General features: G+C 36.2%; 1 long non-coding RNA gene across 2 annotated transcripts; it reads right to left on the reverse strand.

Moving 5' to 3' along the window:
- Window positions 1-2814: 2814 nt before the first annotated feature.
- LOC309501294 lies at window positions 2815-5331 on the reverse strand. 2 transcript variants are annotated; one of them, XR_014206856.1, is made up of 6 exons: window positions 4883-5331; window positions 4444-4495; window positions 4189-4253; window positions 4032-4090; window positions 3845-3948; window positions 2815-3620 (listed from the first exon to the last, which is right to left on the reverse strand). It is a non-coding gene; the product is annotated as an uncharacterized lncRNA (long non-coding RNA). The 2 variants fall into 2 exon arrangements; XR_014206857.1 differs by lacking the exon at window positions 4883-5331 and having other exon boundaries at window positions 4444-4525.
- Between the last annotated feature and the right edge of the window lie 1291 nt (window positions 5332-6622).

Here is a 6622-nt window from a genome sequence, read left to right on the forward strand (position 1 = left end):
GTACTGTATGTGCAGCTCAGTGTCACAGACTCTCCTTCTTTACTGATTATCGCTTCCTTGTCTTTTGGTCCAATGCTGTCAGGTAATACACCTGGATATACATTTAGACAACAAAACAGTCCATTTAATAAAACCAAAGCAAAGTGTATATTGTAATTGTATAGTTTGAAGTAGTGCTTGAAGTCATTGCTTAAAACACTGCTTAAAAATGTGAAATTTTGACTTTGACTTAAAAATTTGAATTTGACTTGTTAAAATAATCAAAAGAGTACTTTACCTGATACTGTTATGACAATCAGTAGTAGATGTCTCTCCATGTTCATGCTTTTGATCTGTTCAGATTTATGTTTAGAGTTTTACTTGCTGAATTACTATACTTGGAGAGGTGGTGTGTTGTTTATTAATAATATGGGTGTGGCTAGTGACATCAGGTCCCCCTCTCCCAAACCCCACCCACCACACACACACACACACACACACACACACACACACACAATATACTGTAGCTGATGAAATGTAGGTGAGTTGTAACACTTAGCAAAATATGGATGGAACATTTTTTGCATTCATTTATTGTACATTAATCAAATACATTATACAAAGTATGCTTAAAAAAAACAAAAAAAACAACAACAACAACAATAGCAACTGTGTTCAAGTAGGTGAAAAGCTTTGTGTATAAGTTGTAAATAATACAAAGATTATTCGAGTATTTTGCAAGAAAATACTATTTCAGTCTATTTACTTCAAAATGTCACATTTAATTAATTCAGTGTGTTACTTACTTTTTCTTTGTAATTGTGAAATTTACTAGCAATCCCTGAGTGAAAATGAAACCAAACCAGTTTTTTTCCCGGTGTATATCACATTGAACTAGAGAATCTGTTGATTTAAAGAGACCAGTTCTGTCATTCATCAACATGGTCCCAACACAACTAAACCAGACATGAAATGTTATTTTCCTACATCTGATTTGTTTATTTATTTTTGGCCTGGAAATCACAGTGGTTTCACACCTGTTTAGCTCATTTGTAATTAATTAAATTGATACAACACAGCCTGTTTCACACGCCTGTTTCCCCTATATACTGTAGGAATCTTTCTTATGATTTTGTGTGAGAGAGAGACATCCTGTTCACACTGTGGGCCTCAAAGCGCAGTAATACACAGCAGAGTCAGACACTCGCAGTCTCTGCATTATCAAGGGGACTGATTTTGATGCTTTCACTTCAGAGGAAAATCTCTCCTGGTACTCTGTTCCATTAACTCCTCCTCCATATGAATTCCTTTGTAACACAAGTTTAGGAGATTCATCTGTTCTCTGTATGTACCAGAAGAGCTCTTGTGATGTTGAGGTTGTAGTATATTTGCAGTCCAGTGTTATCAATTCTCCCTCAAATCCAGTAACATGTGTAAGTGGCTGATCAACTGTGTCTTCTGATTGACATCCTGGTAACAAACAAGAATAATTCTGTGACAATCAGCGGTATCATGTAGAAATAAAACCAAATAGTCAAAGAGTAACATATTTCGTTCACATACCAAGAATAACTAATCCAAAAATGACGAATGTCTCCTTGAGCCATTGTTTCATTGTTTGTTCTTCAAGATGATAGAGTGATACCCAAAGAACAGATGAATCAATCAGCAAAAACGGAGTAACTGAGAAAAGAGTGATTCAAAGCTATTATTATATAAGGAAGGGAGGAGCTCAAAACACTGTCAGATGCTCAATGTTATCAGTATCAGAAGAGAGTGCATTTCTCCCTCTCCTGGTTTCTTTAAGGAATTACAAATAGAAGTTTCATTTATTTTTGTCATGTTTCTTCATATTACCTAACACAGCACTGAGAGCACTTCTTTACAAATGTTGGGAGGTCATACATCATGCTTTAGTTATTTAATCTTTCTGGAAAAGTGTGTACATCACAGATATTGATTAAGATTAAGAATGTTTCAAACTAATTATTCTTTAAAGTCATTCTCAACAAAGTTCTTAAAGCAAAGATGATTTGCTTGCTGTTTTTTTTCTTTTTTTTTTCTAATAAGTCATTCCATCACAAGTTGTTCAATAATAATCTTACTATGGATAAGAAGAGATAATCAACTCTAAAAAAGTTTGTAATACACTTTATAAAAATTCTCATTAGTATTGTAAGAAAACACTCATTTAGGTCAAAAACAGCTGTTTTCAGCACGCCATTTAAGTGCATGTGTCTTTAAATGATAATGAGCTTTGCTCACCCCGCCCATCTGTTCTGTGCGTACACAGTTTGTAATAACACAATAACCATAACGCGTTGTTCATTATAAACTTGGGATTATGAATTATATTGAGAACGTTGTACATAGAAAACATGCCGTAATGTACCCTGAGTGTAAACCTTAGCCGCATTCATCGTGAAGCGTGCAATCGATTTGCAAAGATTAATATAAAGGTTACTAAAACGTTACACTCACTTCAGTTCTTCTGGAGGTGCAGTACACTGTTAGACTTTTCAAGGGTTTTTTACAGTAACTTACTGGCAACACTGTTGCCAGTAAGTTACTGTAATTAAGAGTTACAGTACCAAACCGTATTTCAGTTTTGTGTAATACAGTGCATTACTGTAAAAACGAAGCTAATCAGTACAGTGCATTACTGTAAAAACTAAGCTAATCAGTACACTACTGTAATTATTTTTATTTGTACTAAATATAAATTAGATTTGATAATTTTGATATATGATTAATTTTATTTTTATCCTACATAAGTACTACTTTCATACAAACCAATTAGACAAAGTTATCACAAAATACCATTTTTTTATTTAAAACATTTCATATATATCACAAAATAAACATGCCAATGCTGGAAATGATGTGTGAAATTTTTACACATTAATGGGTAAGTTTAGAGACAACATTTTTTGTGTTAATTTTAACTCATTCATTGTGTTAATGATTTTAACAAAGTAAATATGTCAGAGAGGTTAGCACAAAGATGTGTAAACGTGTTAAATTAACACATTATGTGCTGTCCTTCACTGCAAACATTTTTGAAAACATACATAAAATCATAAACAAAACATTAGCATTTGACTAAATGAATGTAGAGTCATTGGTTGTTTAGCTTATACAAGTATTATAATGAAATATCAACCATTACATTCATAAAACTGCAGAATATAAATACATTAAGCATTCAAAAAGGAAATGTCCAAAACAGGACAAAACACAGTTCTTTTCACAATACAAGACACATAACCCCACCTTAAAAATAATTTCACTTATTTCCAAAAATGTGTTGGATTCATGTACACTGGTGGCCAAAAGAAGTATTTAAGTGGCGTAATGTTTTTGAAAGAAGTCTCTTTGATGCTCAAGAAACATTTATTATTATTATCAATGTCTGACTGTCTACTCCATCTTTTCTACAGCATAGGAGTAAAAGTCATCATCAAAATAATCTTTAAAAAGCCAACACAATGTTTTTGTCCACCTTTGAGAATAAATGAACTTCTCCAAAGATTGGTTCCTGTTCAGAACTTGATTGACAACATCAGAGTGTTCCCTGGTCTGCATGCGTGCCCACAAACACAAATGTACTCAGTCCTTCAGAGGAGATCCCGGTTCCAAAACTATATGAGAGAGAGAGAGAGAGAGAGAGAGAGAGAGAGAGAGAGAGAGAGAGAGAGAGAGAGAGAGAATATTAGTGTCACATTATTTTTAACCTCCTTTTTTGTTAATTTTTATTATTATTTTCACAAAAACTTAAGAATATATATTTGTAAACAGCTTTTGTCAATAAATAGCATACAAAAGAACTAAATTAAATTATGCCAGATTAAATTTTAATACTTACAAATCCTAAATTCTGTCCAAAAATGCTGAGATGCATAGAAAGAAGTTGAACGACTGAAATCGATGATTTTAGCCCATTTCAGCTTGTCTGCAGTGAAGGAGTTCCTGTTTGAGACAAATACACAGTAAGATACATGCAAGAAATCACTGTGTGATGATCGTTCTCCTTCCTACAGTAGTTAACCCACCTGTGCGCTGATATTAGGACCTTCCTAGTCAGGTGGAACTGCAATGGTAGAGTCGCTGGCTAATAAAATATAAAAATAATGCAAAAATATAAACTTAAGTTGTTTAGAATGCTAGATTTGGTCTGAATGAATTAGTGAGTTTTACTGCAGTGCTTACCTGGATACATTTAATCTGGTGAGACTGAACAAAGACAATGGTCCATCTTCTGATTGGTTCATTTGCTGTGTAATAAAGTTAGACATAATGCAAAGGTCACTTATTTGATATAAAGTTAGCCAATTTTATAGAGATTTTATAAGATATTGTTAGCTACCTAGTCTGCACCAGTGGCTCAAAAGCAATTTTCACATAGTGTATGCTAATCATTTCAGCAAACTTATCTCAAAATATATCACAAATGGGCTGGCCTACCTCTGGAATCTTGCTAAGTCACTGGCGCGAATTGGCGCTTTGTTGCAGTTGCCTTTAAACACAAAAATGGAAGTAAATATTAAATTCCATTAAAAAACAACAACTATAATATGGTATAGTTTGCAAACTAATGCTAAAACTATAAAGGTTCTCATCAGTAGGCCAACATTAGGATATAAACAGAATTTCACATTAGTTTATTCACATTTATTGTTAATGTAAACGCGCGTTGCTCGTTGGCATATTTTAACTCGACAATTCAATAATCTAACAAAGTGTGTAAAATGAAACGTTAGCTCAGTTTACCATGGTAAAGTTCGTTACCGCCATGTTGACGACGAGTGACGTTAGGCTAACGTTAACGTTATAACATACGTTAAACTGGGCACAATCCTGTCAACATACACAGAATGTTTTTGTTTTGTTTTGTTTTTTTTACCTTGCTTGCTGATCTCTCTCTCGGTGAAGTGAATTCCGTCTCTTCCCCGGGCCAGACACGAACGTCGCGATCCAACAAAAGACAGACCCCATTACCTACACTGGATGTCTGTCTGACGCGACACGACAAATCCCAGACAGTGCAGTGATGCGCCGCGGCCGTTATATTTCAGACGTAGTCCGATACGAGTCCAAGCGCTCGCACTAGTTCTTACAAGGGATAAACAGGTTTGCATTTAAAGGTCCGGTCGCTTCAATGTGTCCAATATAGACAGCCTCTGGCTATTATAGCGTTGTAGACACGTGGTGTAAGGCAACAATTAGGAAATAAAAAGCACGGTGGAATGGTGCCAGCCAGAGAGGCAGTTACGTCAAATACAGTAGTATACAGCAAATTTAAAAAATACAGTAAGTCTCTGTATGTGGTGTTAGACGTCACAGAAAATTCCCATGATGCAATTGGAATCACAGTTATTTACTGTAAAGAGAAATAGCAGTATAATACTGGGGGATTTAAAGTAAATAACTGTAGAAATTACAGAAAAGTCTAACAGTGTAGGAACACGAATAGTTGGTACCGATCCTTTTTTCAGGAGCAGCTTCTTAGCAAAACCAGCTTTATTCTGACCCTCGTTTGTAAAGCAGTCTGGTGAGAAATGATTTGCGCAAACATGAAAGGATTGACGTTGATCGTGGGGAATATTCCCTTCGAAAACAAAACTCAGCCACTGCGTCTTCAGCGGTTCGGATTTAGGAACATCAAAATGATGCTGTGTTTGTTACACCCAAGAACAGAACACCTCAATCGCTTAGACGCCATTCAGTGTATCAACAATGCCCGCGCGGACTATGATGACAGCTCGCTCAGGGCGGGTCTGTGTTGAAACGCTGCTGTCAATTAACAATCGTGGGAGCGATTGACGATGACGATAACGATGACGATAACGAAATGATTCCGTTGACGCACCTTTTTTTTCATCAATGCGTTAAATCTGTCTGTTTTGAGCAAAAAAAAAAAAAGTATCAGCAATGCTGCCGCTTCCTATCCTTGTTTTGGGTACGTCCACCACCCGGCTGCCGCCATGCCGCGCATCAGATTCCACACAACAACAACACACCTGCGGCTGCGGCTAGTCACTCGCCACACATCTTCGATGAGGCGCCGGACTGGACAAAAGCGAAACAAACTGCGCGAGCGAGCGACAGTGCGCGAGAGAGACCGAGTGTGTCTGCGCGCGAGAGAGACCGAGCGTAGGCGAGAGAGACCGAGTGTGTCTGCGCGCGAGAGAGACCGAGCGTACGCGAGAGAGACCGAGTGTGTCTGCGCGCGAGAGAGACCGAGTGTGTCCGAGCATTAGTTTAGTGGGCTAATTGGTACAAAGTAATATATAATTATTATATAACTTAGATTATAACATAAATTATTATTTAACTAATTATATAATAAAGCCACCATTGCCAAAGTAAGAATGTTTTTATTCCTGGCTTTTTTTTAGTAAAACTGTGATTCCACTGTTACCACTTTATCTGTGTGTAATGCTGTAGTAGCTCAAAGTTTTTTGCTGTTTAAACTGTAAACCATTCCTTTATTACTGTGATTACTGGTGAAAATAGCCAATGTGCTGAAATTTTAGAAGAGCATCAATTCATGAATCATGGAAAAAATATAACTTGAAATATGGGGATAAAAGGTTTCTGCCCAATGCGACAATGAAGTAGCCTACAGCTTGGCAGCACTGCA

This window comes from Leuciscus leuciscus (assembly GCF_965113295.1).
Source record: "Leuciscus leuciscus genome assembly, chromosome: 6".
NCBI lineage: Eukaryota > Metazoa > Chordata > Actinopteri > Cypriniformes > Leuciscidae > Leuciscus > Leuciscus leuciscus.